Here is a 20,636-nt window from a genome sequence, read left to right on the forward strand (position 1 = left end):
AAAATGGAGAGTTCCTAGATTTCAAATGCTTTCTAACCAGGAATCTTGTGCAAAAAAGCACTTCCTGTGCTGCTGTTTTTGATACCTAAATAATGAAATGATTGTGAATGAACAGGCAGAAAGTAGAATGACACGTTCTTTTTTTTTTCTTGATGAAAGCTGCTTGCAGTACGCTGACTTAAAATCTATTCAAGTACAGTCATGGAGCCAGGAATATACTGCTAATCATTTAATGCAATAGAAATTCTATAGTTTCACTTAGGACCAGGTTTTGTAACTGACAGAATGGAAAACCTAGCCAATTACGGTCGGATCCGATAAGTTAAACTTTTAATTTAATGAACAAGTGACCCAATTTTCTAATATTCTGTCAAAGCTTCATTTTCTGAGTCTCTCTAGACGTTTGATGCTTGAGATTAGCCACAGTATATAAGAGTGCAGATTAGAAAAAAATCTCTTGGGCTAAAAGTACAGCATATTGGGAAGGAATACACAGGAAACCAGCGCAGAAAAGAGGTAGCTAAGGATTTTGTGCACTTTTAATTTTTCAGCCTTGTTTAAAGTTCTGAGCGCATCAATCAGCTGGTTCTGCAGAAGCCAATACAGGGTATATTATAGATAGATGTGACAAATGTAGCAATACAAGATGTATAGTGTTACCTCTGCAGGATTATAGTGATACAAATGTAGCAAAACGTCCAAATTCAACCCTGCTCCGTTCCAGGTCAAAGTTAGGGTGTTTTTAGCCAACTTGCATTGCTGCAGCATCATGCAGATGGAAATTACAGCTGATGCACGCTCCAAAGCAGCAGCTGCTCCCCTCCTTTCTAAAGCACCTCAAACCTGTCTGTTCGTACTCACCATATATCTGGTCTTTTTGGACAAAATGACAGTATCTCAGTTCAAAAAAGCTAGATCTTTTCCAATTTATGTAGTCTTTTGATAGGTCATGGAAAACCCCACCAAATGATTATGACTGATCTCTTGGAAATACTATGTGCCTTATGTTTGTTCAAATCCTTCACAGCTTGCAAACTTTGTTCCTGTAGCTGGTGTGTTTTCTGTTTTTAAACATCAGTTTTGTATTGTTAGGGTCTCTTTTAGAACTACTTTGGAGGTATTTATACCATGCTAAATGCTATCGTGTTTGAGAGTAATTTTGCAGGTTTTAACAAACAAATTTATTTGTGTACCTGGGATTACCACAGAAATATCTGATGTTCAAGTAACTTAGTTTTTCATATTTATTTTTAGATGGAACTGAGTTTTTTGTTTTCTAGTTACCTGTTGGAGTCCAGAAGCAATTGGAGATGGTCTGTGTGGTTAATAGGGGTGTGCAAAGCGGGCCCTATTCGATTTGGATTCGGCCCGGAGCAGGGACAGTGATTCAGTTTGTTGATTTGGATCACTGTCCCTGATTCGATTTGGCTGAATCCAAATCTGAAGATTAGATGCTGATTCTGAGAATCGGCAATTCGGACACAGGCACAACTTTAAAAGTTTTTTCTACATACCCTGAGTTAGCAGGCGCAGCTTGTGAGCGCTGCAATGCTGGGGCGCATGGAGCATCCCACAGGAGCGCGGGGGGACCCTCCATGTGATCAGTGGCGAACCCAGAAGTGGACCGGAAGTATTTCCATTTCTCTTCCGGGTCTGCCAGGGAGCACGCTGGGGTGTCCTCCCTGCACCCCTGAGCTCAGCGGTCAGCTGCAGGGAGACCCTGGGTGTCCCTCCAGACCCAGGAGGCACCAGTAACCAAGCCAGGGGGGCTTCCCAGCATGCTACCTGGCAAACCTGGAAGTGGACTGGAAGTGCTTCCGGTCCACTTCCAGGTCTGCTGCTGAGTACGCTGGGGAGCCCCCCACGCTTCTGTAGGGTGCTCCATCCGCCCCAGCATATCAGCACTCACGAGCTGCCTGGTACCTAGAGGCCTGTAGAAAAAACATTTAAAGCTGTCTCTATCTCTGAATCTTTCTGGATCAATTCAGAGGGTTCTGAGTTGATTCAGAGAGATTAAAGCATCCTCTGATTCGATTTGGATTTGAAGATTCGGCCACCGAATCAGGTCAGATCTCCACCAAATTGAATCAGGGACCTAAGCTTCACGCAGCCCTAGTGGTTAAAAGCATCCTCCTTCTTGCTTTCTCTAAATAGCTAATATACAGTCAATTAATATTTTAACATTTGATATACTCTATGCTGTTTCCTTCTTAGAAATGGTGTAATATATGTTTAAGATGGCTTTTGTAACTCCTCTGAGCAGTATCTAGTCATTAGATTTGTTAACTAGAGCCCCTGTAAAATTATTACAAGGGAATTGGAAAACTTCACAAATTCTGATGCTTTCAAGCCTGTTTCTCAATATGTGTTTGAGTTGAAATACGTGATATGCATAGAAAATACCTTTCAAATCACTACTTCAAACATGAGTCCTCACTGCATGCCTGCTAGTTATGTCTGGAGCCTATTGGGTACCTTGGCCTGAAGTGCAATATGAAAGGAGCAATTAGTGACAGACAGGGGAGATGAGGCTGAGCTAGTCAATGAGTTTTTTTTCCTTATTCCTGACCAGGGGTCAAGATAAATCTCCTAATGGGTTCTTAGATGGTAGGTTGGTGTCCCTCTGATGCCCAACTGTCGACGCTGACTTGGTGCAGAGTCACTTGGAAGGACTGGACGCGTTCAAGTCGGCAAGCCCAGGTGAGCTGCATCCGAGGGTACTGAAGGAGTTGGCCAATGTAATAGCAGAACCAGTGGTACGGCTGTTTGAGCACCCGTGGTGCTCGGGTCAGGTCCCAGAGGACTGGAAAAGGGCCTGTGTGGTCCCTATTTTCCAGAAGGGGAGGAAGGAGGATCTGAGTAATTATATGCCAGTCAGTCTCACCTCCATCCTTGGAAAGGTCTTTGAAAAGATTCTGAAGGATCATATTTGTGGGAGTCCAGCAGGAAAAATAATGCAGCAGGGAAACCAGCATGGATTCATAGCAGGTAGATCATGCCTGACCAATCCGGTTTCTTTTTATGACAGGGTCACAAAACACTTAGACACAGGAGTAGAGGTGGATGTTGTTTTCTTGGATTTTAGCAAGGCCTTCCATACAGTATCTCATCCCAGTCTCATAAGTAAATTAAGAGGCTGTGACAGATGTTTATACAGTCCGGTGGGTGGCAAATTGGCTTGAGGGTCGCACCCAGAGACCAGTAGTAGACATGTCAGTATTGACCTGGAAGGATGTGGGTAGTGTGGTCCTGCAGGACTTGGTCCTTGGACCTGTACTCTTCAATATCTTCATCAGTGACTTGGATGTGGGTGTGAAGTGCACTCTTTCCAAGTTTGCAGACGATACTGAATTGTGAGGTGAAGTGCACACACCAAAGGGTAGGGAACGATTGCAGGTGGACCTGGACAGGTTGGAAAAGTGGGCAGTACGCAAGAGGGTGCCGTACGACAAAGACAAGTGCAGAGTGCTGCACCTACAGTGCAAAAATATCCAGCACAACTACTGGCTAGGAAGTGACCCTCCCAGCAGCACAGAAGCGGAAAGGGTCTCGGAGTCATCGTGGACTCCAAGATGAGCATGAGTCGTCAGCTTGACAAAGTCATCAGCAAAGCTAACTGCACTTTATTATGCATCAGCAGATGCTTGACAAATAGATCCAAAGAGGTGATACTTCCCCTCTATGCGGCATTGGTCAGACCACATTTGGAGTACTGTGTCCAGTTTTGTGCACCGCACTTCAAGAAGGATGTTGATAGACTCGAGAGGGTCCAGAGGAGGGCCACTCATATGGTCAGGGGCTTACAGGACAAGCCCTGTGAGGAGAGACTGAGGGACCTGGACCTCTTCAGCCTCCGCAAGAGAAGGCCGAGAGGTGATCTTGTGGCTGCCTACAAATTCATTAGGGGGACGCAGCCAGGGATCGGAGATGCACTGTTTACCATGACGCCTCTTGGGGTAACAAGCGGTCATAAACTGACAGAGAGCAGATTCAGGCTAGACATCAGGAAAAACTTCTTCATGGTAAGGGTGGCCAAAATTTGAAATGGGCTTCCAAGGGAGGTGGTGCTCTCCTCTGCCTTGGGGGTCTTCAAGAGGAGGTTAGATAGGCATCTGGCTGGGGTCATCTGACCCCAGCACTCTTTCCTGCCTAGACAGGGGGTCGGACTCAATGATCTGTTGAGGTCCCTTCCAACCCTAGCATCTGTGAATCTATGAATAAAATTGGCTATACAGATGCCTAGGATAAAGTTGAAACAAGTTACTTAAAGGCCTTCTACAGGGAAGCTGGCAACAGAGCAGCTTTGAACCTTGGGTTAGGTGTTCTGCACTTAAGTGGTATTCTCGTCCTCTTGTTCACACTGTAAGTAGAGCGTTTTGGGTGATGGCTGTAATGGTGGATGTACTAGAATGCTGCAGTCAGAAACTTCCTTGGTGGCTTGGTGTTATGATTGTGGGATGCTGAAATTGGAAGATTATGGGATAGTTGGGTGGGATGGAATATGAGAATCATAAGGTACTAAAGCAACTGTCAATGACACAGGAGGAAGAGGAGCCTTTTGAGGAGAGAAACAGGATAGAAGCAGGGCAGTGTGCGTGCGAGAACAGCAACATCGGGCACCTGAGAACTGAAGGAATGAATTTAAGATGGCGTAAGAGACTGAAAGTCCTGCCTTTGCTTCCTTGCTACGTGGAGTACATAACGGTTTAGAATTGCTGCCTTTGGGCTCTTTCTGGAACTAGCTTTGTTTCTCCCTTTGTGAGAAAACTCTTCCCTGTGGGGCATGTTCTCACTTTTGCAAAACTTCCGTTGCTGTCCCTGCAACTTTGTAAGGTGATAGATTATGGCCCAAAGGCAGGAACTGAGTGAAGGGATGCCTGGTTAACAAGTGAACGGAAGAAGAATGCACTGTATTTGAAAGCTTGTCTCGGTCTATCCCAACCATACAGGTGGTCCAATAAGGCATCTCCCACACAAATCCTTACCTCTTGTACTGCCATCCATCTGATGTAGCACAGCCATTTTAAGGTTGAAGTCAGTTGTTTTTTACTGGGGAATTCTTGGTTACTTTCTTTTTTTCTTTAAGGTATACTTGTCTTTTTTTGACCAGCAGCATGTAACTGCCTTTTTGGGGTCTTAAGGAAGAGGCTGAGTGGGACCAGCAGGGTCCAGCAGCTCAGTGAGGGGCTGAGACTAGGGTAGTGGAACCAGCAGGGTCCAGCGACCCAGCAAGGGGCCAGGAGTAGTGGGGTGGGATGAGCAGGGTCCAGAGGCCCAGAGAGGGGCCATGTGAGAGACCAGAGGGTCTGGCAGCCCAGAGGGGAGTCAAATGGCAGCCTAAAGAGTGGCTGACTGAGGGGCCTGGAGACTTGGGGCTGTGCAGGAGACTGAGCAGTCTGAGGGTCTGGAGGAGGGTTGCGTGAGAACGGCGTGCGACAAAAAGAACGTCCACGGTGATGCCACCTGTGAGGCTTAGGGCACGGTGTAGGGGAGGTACGGAGCCACGCAAGTAGCTCTTAAGGCTACCAGTGCCTTGCAGAGGAATGGTCAGACCAAGAGGGCCTTTTGAGCCTGAGGGCATTGAGACTAGTGGAGGTGCAGGGGAGGCCCACCAGAGATTTAGTAGGACTGGGGCTCACTCTAAGGCCTATGGGCAGCCTCCCTTATTCAAGTGTTATCAAAATCAGGGCATGGCAGGCGAGCAAAGTGAGGGAGGGCAGCATTAGAGTCAGAACTGGGCAGGGGTTGCATGGCCACCAGGGGCATCACGGCCGCCCCCCTGGGGCTCAGACCTGCTACAGGGGCCAAAGTAGGATTTTGGTTTTCCCCTTAGCCTGCTGGCCAGTAGTATTTTTTTTTTTTTCTTCCTTGTGTTCTAAAATGAAACATCCTAAAATTGAATAAGAATATGCTTGATGTGTACAAATCCTTTTAGAGGCATAGCTGCCCTCAAACTACTAAGAAATTAGGACTGCTGCTTTTTGTATGTATTTACAAGGCAAAATTAAAACAGTTGCGAGAGGTGACCTTTTGATGGCTTGTCCTGTAAATCCAGGTTTGTTTGAAGAAAACTTGAAGAGGTTTATAATTTAATATAACCCTTTGAGCACTGAATTCAGTTGGTTTCTTATGACTCTTGTAGGTAAGTAGGTAAACAAGAAATATAACTTTCTCTCATCTGCACTGAACTAAGAGCTATGGATCTGAATTGCGGAGGCTCTGAACACCTAAGGTTCCTCTGGGATTGCCCTGAGCATATTTATTTGATGATTCAAAGAATTTGTAATTTTGGAACAATTTTTGACCCTTGTTTCAGAAATGGAAAGCTCTGATTTCCTTTTTAAAAAGGTGATAATTCTTCAGACAATTTTAATTACTAACCTAAATGTACAGAGAGATATTACTGTATATAGTCCACATTCAGGGATGCGGGAAGGTAAGATTCTGGAGTCCTTAAGCATTTGCCTTTCCTCTGGTTAGGGAGGAGAGAGCTTACATCAGGGGTGGGCAAAATACGGCCTCTGGGCCGGATGTGGCCCACCAGGCCATTCTATCCGACCCGCGGGGCCCCTAAAAAATTTAGAAAATTAATATTAATCTGCCCTGGGCTGCCTGTCATGCAGCCCTCGATGGCTTGCCAAAACTCAGTAAGCGGCCCTCTGCCCAAAATAATTGCCTGCCCCTGGCTTACCGGTATGGACGCATGTGCATTCAGAGCCTTTCTAAAAAGGGAGCGTTTCAAAAGGGCAGCAACTGTTAGATTTTATTGCTACCTGTGGACAAGCAGGGAATGATACAGATATAGCCAAACAGCTCCAACTTTAAGGCTGGATGAACAGTGTAAAAGTTAGTGGTTTTGCTCTGTACTACCCATTCACAGCTTTGAATGGAACAGCTGCTGCCCTCTTGAGACCACTCAAATGTCTGTGTCCAGGGGTGGATCCAGGATTTGGCAAAGGGGGTATGGGAGCAGCCACCCTCGCTGCAGGGTAACTTCCCAAAGCAGGTAAGCATCCCCACCTTCCCCTCCATGCTCAGAAGTGTCCTGCCCTCTCCTCCTCCAGTCCCTGCTGCCTCCCCACTGTCCTGGGCTGGGGGAAGCTTCAGAGCTTGTCCTGTTCACTCGAGCCAGGCTGCATGAGGGCTGGGCTCCACTGGAAACAGCAGCAATGGAGAGGGAGTGGGTTCCCCCGCACTGCCTAGCTTCCCCAGGAGCTGGCATGGGAAGATGCTGCTGCTGCTGCTGCTGTCATGGCCCTAGGTGAGCACAGCAGGAGCAGGAAGGAACAGCTCTGAGCCTTTGAGAAATTAGCCATGACAGGTGGGGGAAAGGGGAGGGGATGTGCCTGTTAGCATAGAGGGGAAAGCAGAGGTTCCTTTCTGCTTTGGGGACTTATTTGTTTTAAAGACCTCTGAGGCCTCAGCAGCATGGTCCAGTCTGAAAGGGGGGTGCAGCCGCAGCACTGGATTCCCTCTGGATCTGCCTGTGTGTGTGTCCACACCCTAAGATGCTTTTCCACAAGAGCAGGAGTGTCATTCTTCATCGGGGCATTAGAGGGCACTCCTGTACAGGCCAGCATGCCTTACGCCTACAGGATGGGCTATATGGTGGGTTTTGAGGGAGTGGGAGACTTCTGAGACGGTTGCAATTTTTTTTACTGTTAAGGCTTAAAAGATAAGCAGCTTGTCTGCTTTTGGGTGTGAGACTTTGTAGGCAACAGGCACTACTTCAAATATCAAATCTTTCCTCCAAAATTAGCACGGCCTCTGTGTGTGTGTGTGTGTGTGTGTGTGTGTGTGTGTGTGTGTGTGACATAGCTTAGGGGTATAAAGCTATGTTAAAACCAAAAAGGCATAGATTGAGAGGTTCTTTGGCATCTGGAATTGGATTATAAAACTCTCGCCTCTCCTTTAAGTAATAAGCACATCCTGAGGCTTGGGCTTTTCCAGCCACACAAGGCGATGGTTTCAGGCTGCTAATATCCCTGTGTACTAAGAGCGATGGAGAAGTGGGGCTGGAAGGGACCGCTGGAGGTAATCTAGTTTTGTTCTTGTTCTCCACTGGCCATGGAGAAGAATCGATCAATTATCTCTTAGTTCACTTCTTATATATCAGATTATGTCCCTCCCCTCCCTTCCTCACCTCTTCTCTGTAGTAAACCCAGTACCTTCAGTCTTAGTTTGTAGGTCATGTATTGGAAAAGGTTTAAAATCTTTTTGCTGGTCTCTGGGTTCTCCAGTTTGTCCTAAAGTTTGTCCAGAACTGGATGTAGTATTGCAGCTGAGGTTTTACTGGTTTCATGAGGAGTAGAATCTAAATCCTTAATGGCTTTTTTTCCTTCCCTCTCAGGATGTTATCCCTGCCTAATGAATAGGAAGGGAGGAAATTAATCCAGGCCTTGAGACCCAGTTCAGTGTTCCCGCCACTAGAGACCATCCTTACCCATATCCTATGCAGCGTGTGTGTATTTATAGGATGGCTGCCATTTGGCTCTGCTCTGGCTACAGCTAAATCAAATACTTTAGTGTGTAAACTGTGAAACTGCTATAAAACTGCTAATTACAACAAGCTAATGTATCTTTACTTCTCTGCAAAATCACTTTTGTCATGTCCCGGGAGTGAATTACCCAGACTTGCTCTACATTTTCTATTTCTGTAAAAACAAACTGATTGGGCAACACTTGTTGTACTTGAGATAATCCAAAGCCTTTTGCAGTACTGAGTTAATTAAAATTGTTACTTAACAATTGCCTCTCTCTGAACCCTACAGCACAGAAGATGTGCTGCTTCTAAATGCTGCAAGACTGACAAAATTCTGACGGGGTGAGGATTTAATGTAATTGTTCTTTATCTATGTTAGTCCATATACAAGAACTAGCAGATGGATTTTTTTTTGGCCTACAGCAGGCATGGGGTCATACTGGCTTCAGAACCCGAGAACATGACTTACAACATCCTCACGTTGCAGTGCCCATACTGGAGTACAGCAGTAACTCTTATGCAACATGGTGGGTGTCTGGCAATCCCATGCTTCAGGGGTTTGCTGGTTGCCTGGAGGAGCCAAGAAGGATTCTCCCTTGCTTAAAAATGCTGCTGGCTTCTATTTTAGGTTTTCTTTTTCACTTTCCTCTGAAACAATGGGTCATTAGTCATAGCTAATGATGCAGGTTTTTGTCTGGGGTGGGCTGATGCTTCTGCTGGTACATACCAAACTCAGACCTGTTTCTGATGAAAAGGTCTTCATCTTTTGCTTGGGGCCATGCCCATCACCAAATTTGGGGTCAAGAAGGCGGTGGGGGTTTTTTTGTTTTTGTCTAGGTCAAATTAGACACCATCTGTGAGGTTTCTCTGTAGCATAGGGTGCGAGGTCCTTCTCGTAGGGTCCTCTGACCATATACAAATTGCTTCTCTGCCACTGCCATGCTAAATGGCTGCCTGTGAACATGGGGACTGGATACTGCAGTCTAGCAAGGCCCTTCCCTATGTTCCTGCTTATCCAATGTGTATCAACAGACCCTTTCTAGTTTGCACCAACCAGGAAGCCTATTAAGTAGCACTAAATATTGTGCGTTAGCAACAAAGCAAGTAAATGGTATTAAACTGTACAAAACCTAGTTTCCTTATTTGTCCTGTGTAGTCGGATTTAATTGTAATGCTTTCAGCTTTTGGGGGCTGTTTCTGCAGATTCAGTGATAAGCAGTGGCCTGTATCACACACGTGTTCATGGTCCCTCAACACATTCATTGCTTTTCTATAACACTTAAGAGAACAAAGTCTGGCAGGATACAGACTGCCAAGCCACAGCAGTTTCATAGATTTCATAGACGTTAGGGGTGGAAGGGACCCCGGGAGATCACTGGGTCCAGCCCTCTGCCCAAGGGGCAGGAAGTCAGTGGGGGTCAGATCACCCCAGCAGGATAGACATCCAAGCATTTCTTAAAGATATCCAAGAGTAGGAGCTTGCACCACTTCTGGGGGGAGTCTGTTGCAGACTCTGGAGACTTGGACAGTAAAGAAGTTTTTTCTTATGTCCAGCCTAAAACAGTCTTCCTGGAGTTTGTTCCCCCTGTTCTCCTGACCTCTGATCATACGTGTGGCTCTCCTCTGCACTCTCTCAAGCTTCTTCACATCCTTCCTGAATTGTGGAGCCCAAAACTGGACGCAGTACTGCAGCTGCGGCCTCACTAAAATCATAACTCCTAGATAGGATCTCCAGAGTTATTCCTTCCATTTTATCCCCCTCCCCTTCAGAAGATGTGCAGTTGGCAAACCAACTTTCAGCAAAATGGTCAAAAGCTTCTTGTGTCTCTGCAAGAGAGAGATGTCACCACTGAATTAACCCAGAAAGGGGCTCAAGGAGTATGTGTGTGGGGAGGGCACGGGGGAAATGTACCTGCATTTCCTTAGGAGACTTGCAGAAAAAATACTACCAAATAGCAGTTCATATGGTATAAAACAATCTTTTTCACTTCTTTCTAGCTGGGCTAGTAGCTCCCACTCCAGCCAAAGTTAGTGCCTTGTTAATAGGTGCGTGTGTCTCCTAGGGTTTGTCCATCTGGGAACGCATACCAAAATTTAATCTGAATTAAATGCATGCTATTAGTTAAAGTGGATTAATTGTCTGGGGCATCTGTGTTGGATACTCCTCTTCCAAATTAAAGGGCTTTAAGTTGGTTTAACTTGCTTCGCTTCCAAACTGACCAGACTAGGTAATAAGGACAAAGGGGAGATTTTTTTTCGTGGCTGTAATTGTCAGTACCCGTATTTTGAATGTCCCTTGGAAAAGCAGAATACAAGCAAAGAAATATCATCTTGGAGTGCTCGACTGTCTTCTAAGTTGGTGATTTAAGGTATTATTTAGGTTCACCTAAAAACAAGGCTGCTATAGATTGTAGACTTAGAAATGGTAAGAATTCTGACTTCTTTGTGGCTGAGAGTTTAAGCTATCCAAAGACCCAGATTAGACCAGAGCAAGCTGAAAAATGGGATTTCTTTTGATGTGTGAGAAAATATATATAAAATATTCAGCTTCTCACCTTGGCTTCTTCCATTTACAGTTGGGGTTAAATCCTTCAAGGGAGGAGACATTTCACAGCCTGAGCCTACTGCTTGCACATCTGCAATATAAAAATGCTAGTCCCCAATCCACTCATGCCTGGGTAGCTACGAGCTTCCACTTTCTGCACTACTTCCTACTCATCCTTGTTTGAAATGCTTAGCAACATGCCAAGCTGCTGCCGTCTCCAAGTGAATGAAGATTATGTTGGGAATTCATCTCTTCCAAAGGCTGACGCTTTGCACAGCTGTCTTCCTGTACGCTCCCATTCCCATTGCGTAACCATAGCAGGGCCTCCACAATTAATGTATATGTGACCCATCAGTTCCCTGCATATCATAAGGGTGCTACTGAGAAACCAGAGTTAGTTTAGTTTGTCTTGTCAATACTTAATATTTTATTTTCCCCCCGCATCGAGGGAGAACAAGAGAACCGTTCCTAAGGGAAGTAGTGATTTACCTCGGAGGGCCTGTATTTGGTTATACACTGATGCACGTTTTTGCAGTTTGGTGCAAACAGTTGTTGAGATTGCAGGGCTTTGTAACCACTTTAAATTAAAAACTCATAAAGCCAACCTGAAGCCGCAAAATGATTGACTGGATTCCAGTTAGTCTACCAGCTACAAGGGAAGGCTTGGGCTTCTGTAAGAGCACAATGGCCTAACCACAACTGTAGTATAGTTGTAGTGTCGCTGTAGCCTTAATCTTCATAATGATGACTATACATCCTGGGCTCTATGAATAGCGGCACCACTTACAAATCAGAGGAAGTGATTCTTCCACTTAATTCAGAATAGGTGAGGCCTCACCTGGACTGGAGTGCTGCGTCCAGTTTTGGGCAGTGCACTTCAGGAAAGATGTGGATTAATTAGAAAGGGTTCAGCCAAGAGTGAAATAACTATTAGGGGACTGGGAAATGAGATTTCTGAGGACAGGCTGAAAGAGCTAGGATTATTTATTGTGGAGAAGGGAAGATGGGGATTTTACAACAGTCTTCAAGTACCTGAAGGGTGAGTTATAGAGAGGATCGGCATGGATTTTGTCCTGTGGCTGCAGGGGACAGAACAAGGAGGAACTGTCTTAAATTGTAGCAAGGGAAATTAAAGTTGGATATTGTGAAGAACTTTCTTGCTATGAGGGTGGTCAAGCATTGACACAGGCTGCCCGGAGAAGCTGTGGTATCTCCATCCTCCACCAGTTTTAAGAGCAGGTTAGACAGACACTTGCCTGCGATGGTTTAGACGGGAATGACCCTGTCCTGAGCAGGAGGATGGACTAGAGGTGAACTCCTGAGGTCTCTTCCAGCCCAGCTGTTCTGTGATTTTATACCTTAGTAGACAAGAGCTCGTAATTTTCTTAATACAACGTCAAGGACACAAACAATTGGGGAAAATGATGCCTGCTATTTTTTATATTGGCTAAACCCTGTCTCCATTTCAAGGTGGGCTACGTTGAGGCACACAGAGACTTAAGACATTTTCAAGAGCTGCTTCTATTTTGGCTTGACTTTCCAAGGGGCCTAGCACTCCCCATTCCCGCCGGCCTCAACTGGGGGGGACCATGTGCCATTACACCGCTTCTTCCAAACATTTATTATGAAGTATAATTAGGGGAAAAACACAAACTAGGCACTTGTGAACTTACTTAAGTTTTTAATAACACATGAAGGGACTCTCTCTGGTATTTGCCTGGGAAACTAATAGCTTCATGTCACCTCCAAAGGAAATAAGGGATTTATGAGGGTAAAAGCCAAAAAAAGAGAAAAATTAACAACTTTACATAGTACTAATATTTTAAAGTTCTGTGCATAGGGAAGACCAATCTATACGTGTATGTGTTAAGCTCCTAGAAATATTTCCTTCTGGTTCATGGCATCTATCCAAAGGAAGACCTTCCAGACAAGGTTGCACTATTAAGAATCCTTAACCAGTGGAAGGAGGTGGGGTTTTTTTGCTCAGATGGACAGACGCACTAAATACCAACTGTGGAAATAATTTCCTCTATCTGAAAAACAGATGGAGCTGTTTTCTTAGGAAGAGAGAGATTTTTGTTCTTTGCCATACCATGCCATTTTAAAGCACAACAATGATGTACAGCACAAGAGTAACTTCCCCCCCTCTCCCCCTGGGCTTCAAATTAGCTTAGTAAAAGTTGTTTTATTAACTGGTAATAAATGGTTACATCATATTTTTCATTTTACCGATTGTCATGAGATTTCATTGTAAGCCATAGATGGCTCATCGCTCTGCTGGATGCTATGTAATATGTCGGTTCTCTAATGCTGCTGTCTTATCCTCCAAGCTGTCCTAGCGATGGAGTGACTGTCCAGGGGCAAGGCTTTTCGGGGGTGAGATCTTTATTCAACCAACAGTATAGTTGGGAGAGATCTTGGATCAGTTTTTGAGCACCCTTCCTCCAGTCAGTTACTCCAATAGAAGATGTTACTCCAAAAAATCCTTCCCTCTTGCATTTGTCCCCTATTTAATTTTTTTGTGCTCACGGGCTGCTATGAAGCGTCACATCTGGTTTCATAGGCCTTTTAGCAGCAGAACTTCTCTTTGCTGATTTTTTATTTTTCCAAATCCCAACATTGTTTGGTGCTACTAAGTACAAGAGATGTTGGCCAACCTGCAAGATTGGGTGACCTGGGATGACTATTGACTGGTTCTGTTCCTTTCTCCTAGGGAGGTGCTGGGGTGTGGTACTGGGTCAGCCACCTGCCTTGTGGACTCTGGCAGGGTTGTCACTGGACTTGAACTAGCAGGGAAGATGTCATACTTTGAGGCTTTGGTCCCAACAACATATAGGTAGCAAGCTGTTCAGTCTCTTTCAGTTGACCCAAGGTTGCTTTTAGAAACATCATAGAAAAATAAGGTTGGAAGGGACCTCAGGAGGTAACCTACTCTATCTTTTGTTCCTCCAGACCCCACGTGAGACTTGAAAGAGGGGGCTGGGGCTGGGGAGACTTGTAAAGAGGCAAAAGATTTAAGGTTGCTTTTGGCTCCCTGGTTGTTCCCGAATACTTTGACAAATTATCTTTTCCCCATGTGCGCTTGGACAGGCTACTGTAATCCTCTCTCTTTAGAGACTTTATCATAGTTGTCTTTGCTTCTGTGACCATCAGTGTGCTTTACACAGGCTTACTCTGAAAGATCGTAGAAAAATATTTATCATAGTTGCTTGGCAATGGGCAGCAGCAAGTAGTACAGCTCTCCAGCTTCTCCATGAGATGAGCCGGGGCTTTGTATTTTACTGTGTTGGATGAGGAAATGCATCAGAATAAAACGTACTAGTATTAATATGAAAAGTAACTTGACCTGTGGTTAATACATTTGATTAATTTTAGAGCAACTCCAAGAAGAAATGGGACATTCATCAAAAGAGGATCTGTTCTTTCAGAAACGGAAGATTTGGAAATGGGAGAAGTTTGAATTTTAACAGGTCCAAATGCGTGATGCCTTTTCAGGATGCCTTATCCCTGTAATGGGGGTTTAGTAGGATTGCTGTAAAAGCCTGTGCAATTTATGAGTATAAAGTATGCTTTTTCTGAGAAATTTCTGAAGAATGCCAGAGCAGGAAAATGATTTATTGTGGTAGTACCTGGGCTGGGAGGACTGAACTAGAAGCAGGGCTCATTTTGCTGGGCTTTGTACAAGCCACAGAGGAGATGCCGTCTCTCTTGTATTGTATAAAAACAAATCCAACAACTTTCCATCAAAGAACCAAAAGGTTCAACACAAAACTATGCCAGATGCATAGGATGCACATTGCCAAGGAGCATCATCATTATCAAATAAACAGTCTTCACCTTACTGAACACGAGGAACTTTTCAAGCTGGGTAGTTAACGTTTTCTTCATTAATTAGCTCTTTTAATATACATCTCTTGTGCCAGCCTTTTCCATTTTCTGTAATTACCATGATCTACTGTGACACTTCAATTACTTCTTGAGACTTTCGGTTTTTTGCTTATGGGGTTGCAAGGTCTGCCTAATACATCATGCTCCGATTGTGTTCAAAGCAATTTCTACAAGAGAAGATAAAGTCAATTAAAAAGAAGAGTATCTCTGGTTGCAGGAGCTAAACTAATTCCTCCCATTACTCACTTTGTCTAATCTTACATGCCTTTGTTTCCATTAAATAGAAACCATTTGTCACTTCTTTACCATGTAACTACTTGAGAGGAAGAAGCAGCCCAAAAGAATTCCTAAATGGTGTTAATGACAGCCGAAGAGAGAGAAAGAAAACTGATCAAGGGTGAAGAAAAGGGATGATGTTCTTTGTGCGGCTCTAGCAGGGGGCAGCACTGGGATAGAAACGCCAGCAAGAGTTTATCCTCTTCAGGCCGCTCTGAGCAAAAGTGTAGTTTTGGCTTTCTTGACACCCATTCTGTGAAGCCAAAAGCAGTCCTGCCTCTTACCTTACTCGGGATGCAGGAGTACATTTCAGGTTCCTTGCAACTGCGTGTTTAAAGCATCACTATGAATGCATCTAGGTCCCAGCACAGGACTGGTCAACCATGGCTTTTTTAGGCTAGTATTTGCTATTTCCCCTCTTGTTGACTCCCAACATTTTCCTCAAGGTAACAGGAATCAGAACTCATGGTCGAGGTGATATCTTTTATTCGACCAACTAGATTTTTGCACAAAAAATGTCTTTCATTGCAAGTTTTCAGGCACAAGTACCCTTCCTCAGGCATAGGAGAAAAGATTGTAAAAGGAGTTGAAATGTTGAATGCAGCTCAGGGTTTCATATGTACCAAATTTCAGAGCAGCTTGGTTGGGGGTCCAGCCCACTCCAAAATAGGGGCTATTTGCAAGATGCAAACGTGAGGATGTGTTGTGTGCACCACAAAACCTCATGGGTGTGGAGTTGTGGCCTTATTCCAGCACCTCTCATGTAAAGATGAGCGTTGGCCATTTAGAAAGCAATTTACTTTGTCTGAACTAAGCACACTGCCCCCAGGTGTGACTCTTTAAATAGGTCCTGCTGTAACTTAAAACATTATCGGGGCAAGAAATGTGAACCTGCGTGTTGTATGCCCAGAGGCACACACACCTCTACCTTAACATTTATGAGAAGAGTCTGGATTTGTTATCCAATTCAGGAACTAGAGATTTTCAGAGGTGTTTAGGCAATATTACCTAGTGATCATCCTTGATCAAGAGGTTTCACCAGTGATGATGACCATCTAAAAATGATTTTTTTTGACCACCTCAATTTAACTGACTGGCTTTCTTGCATACGTACTGGCCTCTGGCTGCTTCACCGCTCCATCCAGGAAGAGCGCAGGCCATCTGCAGACGCTTCCTCAGCCTGACAAAGGGTGTTTGTGCCCGAAAGCTTGCTACAAAGAATTTTTCCAACTATTTGAGTTGGTCTAATAAGAGATATCAGATTTACCCAAAGACCCTTGTCTGCCTATGTCCTTGGACCAACACGGTTACACCCTACGCCCCTAAAAATGAATTTGACTTTTAAACATAAAATATATTGAAACAAAGTAATTTTCTGACCTCTAGATTGATGTATAAAGTGAGTGAGCGACCTTTGTTTCTATCCGATTGAAGGAAATCCTCAGAAAAGCAGTAAAAAAACCAAACTTGTGAGCTAAATGAATTTTTGGTTCATGTTTTCCTGAGTTTCTAATGCATCTTTCTGCTAAATCATCTCCTGCAGAAAAGCCATGTGGGAAAGAGTTAGAAACATCTTTTTTATTTTGATGCGTTAAATCTGTCTTCCTTCATGCAACAATTAAAAAAAAAATCTGTTTTGCAAGCAATTGGTGAAAATTCGTAAGAGGCAAGATGACCGAAGTCCTGAAAGGCTTGGTCTCGGGTCAACACGGTGCATTGTCTTAACACAGAGGCTCTCCACCTTTTTAGCATCAGGGCACCCCTCCACGACTTTTCCTTTAATTTGGCAGCACCCTAGTTGAGGACTGCCGTAGTGCTGCGTCAGCTTGTGATACCACCAAAGGGAATTGCCCCGTGCACCTCATCCAGCCGGACAAGCCTAAAGCAGGCAGGAGTGTCCCTCTTGCTGCAGCCTTTCCAAGGCCAGCCCCTCCATGCTCCTCCCAGGAAGAGGCGCAAGGAACAATTTACCTGCTCTGCACAACCATCTGGGAGGAGCATGGAGGCAGCTGGGAATGGCTACAGCAAGAGCAGGCCTGCCTGCTTTAGACTTACCTGGCTGTGTGCCTGCTTTAGATTTACAGACTTACCTGCCTGCATTAGGCTTACCTGGCCGTGTGCAAGACATGCGGGGCAGTCTCTGCCACAACACCCCAGAAAGAGTCTCCCGGTTGAGAGCCATGGCTGGAACCAAATGACAGCATAGACCAAGAAAAGCAAAAGCAGCACCAGAGCAGGGAAAGCTGTTTGTCCTTGCAGGTAGTTACTGAGGTCTGGTTTTTAAAAGTCTGCCCAGATCATACTCAGGAACCTGCTACAGTCCACCCCTGCATACGCAAAGCCCAGCTGGGGGCATGTGCTCCTGGCGTTGCTCACGTGCCTACAAAAAGGTGCATATGGACTTGAAAATGTGGGACTGGATATTCAAAGATGTGGGCCTCCTTGCACGCTCACATTGGATTTTCACCAGTGTAATTGCATGGATTTCAGGAGCTGCCTGGTGTCCATCATTTGAGACGTGAGCAGGGCTTCAACTAGGGCTTGCTATTTCCTTTTGCATTGTGACGGAGCAGAGAGCCCAAAACAAGCGACTCTGTTTAGCACTAACTCCGCAGCACGTTCCTTCCGGGCTTTCTGCCCCCTCCGCAAACACGCGGCACCTCCTGGAAACTATCGTGCTACTTCTGTGGGGAGAGAGAAGGCTGGACAGGGCTGGGGAATGGCAGAAACCGCTGCTTCACCCCCAGGCCACCTGGTTGGAAATATGACTGGGTGTCAAGGTCAATTCTTCTGCAGCTGCTACCAGGCAGGGTCAGGAGAGCCCATCAACAGGGCTCTTTCTGTAGCTGTTGCTGGAAAAAGGTGGCTACTGCTGAAGGCAGGGCCCAGAAACCCTGCCATCTCAATGGGGCTGACCACACATCACAACCCACTGCCCACACTATGGGTAACGCCCGTGTAGGGGAAAGCATGGGCTGGAGATCAAATAAGGATTCACCTACTAAACTGAATGTGCAGCGTGCATTTGGGGAAAGGAAGGGCTGCAGTCTCACCCTTGCAGCCACCACCAGAATTGCTCCGGGTGGGGTGGAGCTCAAGGGCCTCTAGATGGACATGCCCTGGGCATGCACAGATCCATGGGGATAGCAAAGGAAAACCTGGCCAGCTCCTCTTCCTCACTAGTCCAGGGTCACTGCACGAATGAGGGCAGAGACTACAACTCTGCAGAGAGAGAGATTTGCTGCTTAACACAAAGTGCCTTGTGGCCGATTTGTTTTGCCAACTTGCGAGGAGGGGATTGTTTTCTCCCCCCGCCCCAGCCCCCTCCACCCCACCGCACACCCTCTTCCTCTTCCCTTCTGTTGCACACGTAGCTCTGCCAGCCTCCAGAAACAGCTGCTTGATCTATCCATTTGGATTCAAACGCTTGGTCCCAGAAGAACCTGCTGGTAAACTAGTCGTAAGGAGCCAAAGTGAGTTTGCAGAGCAGGGAGCTCGGCTTCCTCCATTATTCTAGAATAAGGGCCCTACCTTTCAGATACTTAAAGCCCGTCAATCATTATTACAAAGCCTCTTGAAAAAACAGACAGTGTCAGAGTAATCGCTGCTCAGATTACACTGGCTCTATTCTAATTTAAATGCAAGCGTATCTAATTCCTTAAAGACGCCATAACAAAGCCCCAAATCTTTTGGAAAGGGAAACACTCTGGGGTTGTTTTTTGTTTCGTTTCTTTTGCAGGTTGTATCAAATCTGCTTTATTTCTCTAGATATGCAATGCAGTTTCTCTGTTCAGTTTTCATATCCAGTATCAAAGTGTTCCAAACTCAAGGCTTCCCTCCTCCACTAGCTCTCAGTCTACATCAAATAACCTTTAATTTAATTAAACAGCTTCTGGATTGTGATAAGGTATGCATTTCCCACTCACTCACATAAATGAGCCAGGGCAGTAGGTGGGCATTTCATGCACTGCATCTTTTCCTTGGTACCCGGCCCTAGCAATGGCCTCACATACATGGTGTGGTACCTGGCTGTGGTGGGTTTCTTCTAAAGAAATTTAGCAGATATGGCTTCCTAATGCTTTTGATTTTACTCTGACAAATGTTTCTAGATCAGCCAAAATGGGGAAAATTGTTATTTTGGTGGAAAAAGAACAAACCTCAGAGCAACCACAGGTTCTCGTTGTTCACGTAGCACTGGACACTTAGCTTTTCTCCTGCAGACAGCTTCAAGAATTTGTCCAATTATTGCAAGGCACATTTTAAGCACAGAGAACCAAGGCAAGACAAGGAGGGGATTATATGATGTCTCTAAAGTGACACCACAAAGTCAGTGGCAAAGTAAAGAACTGGGATCTCCTGAAGTTTGGGCACAGCGTGTGGTCCGCTGCAATCGTCCCTAGGCCTGGAGGATGCCTCCAAACCCTGCTGTACTTCTGGGGTCCAAATACTGAATTAGAAATAAAGCTGCCCGCAAAGTGTGAGCATTTTGCAACCGAAATAAAGGTTGGGGGGATCCGAAACAATGGTTAACTATTTAGTCAGATTTGTTTTTTAATAGGATTTTTTAAAGTTACATATGGATCGGAAATCCCCCAAGACTAGCCTTTTAAATTGTATTTTGATACATTTACTTCTGGATGAAAAACAAGAAAGGTGGAATGGTTTCAAAAAGAGATAAGTTTCCAAAAGCTGGTTGGAGTTTTGAGCGAAAGCCTGGACTGGTTCGTATTTTAATTGAAACAATTATTGTGCTGAAATAGTTATCCCCAAGAACTGGTGAGCTGATTAGGAAATATAATGTTACTTTTACAAAATGGACAGAATTCTTGTCTGAATGAAAGTCCTTTGTTCTTTCTGAACCTCTTCATGAAGGGATGTTTGAGGTTCACATTGTCCCAGGGAAGTGAAAAGCCCGAGATTGTGCTGGAAACAAAGCCAGGTTATCTTTTCCCAACTCATGCACTTTTCTTCTGCTTTACGAAGAGACAGATTAGCTCAACAGAGTAAAATGAATTTTGTAAATTATAGCTTGGTATCCAATATTACTACCAGTGCATATTATTTCATGGAAACGTAGCAGAACTATGCTTGCATATGTAGCTATGATAAGACATCATTTAAAAGAGATAATGACATGTTAATAGCTTTGCTGTCTCTAGGATTTCACTGATGGCCAGCAGGACTGACATGACCGAGCTGCACCCACAGAATACAAACACATCAGCTTGTTCCAAGTGTTCATAGCAGTTATTTAGATCTAGCTGTGTTAAGATGACTTTTCTGTACTGCTAGAAAATGAAGCAGCAACACATTGCAAACCAGTGGCACATTGCAAACCACATTAGAAGAAAGCAGCAATGCTTTTCCTCAAGTAATCAAGTTCAGTTACAGAAAATAATGAAAAGTAATTAGAAGGTGGTGTGCAGGGATAGCTGTCCTGCATTA

Source organism: Alligator mississippiensis, chromosome 11, assembly GCF_030867095.1.
Source record: "Alligator mississippiensis isolate rAllMis1 chromosome 11, rAllMis1, whole genome shotgun sequence".
NCBI lineage: Eukaryota > Metazoa > Chordata > Crocodylia > Alligatoridae > Alligator > Alligator mississippiensis.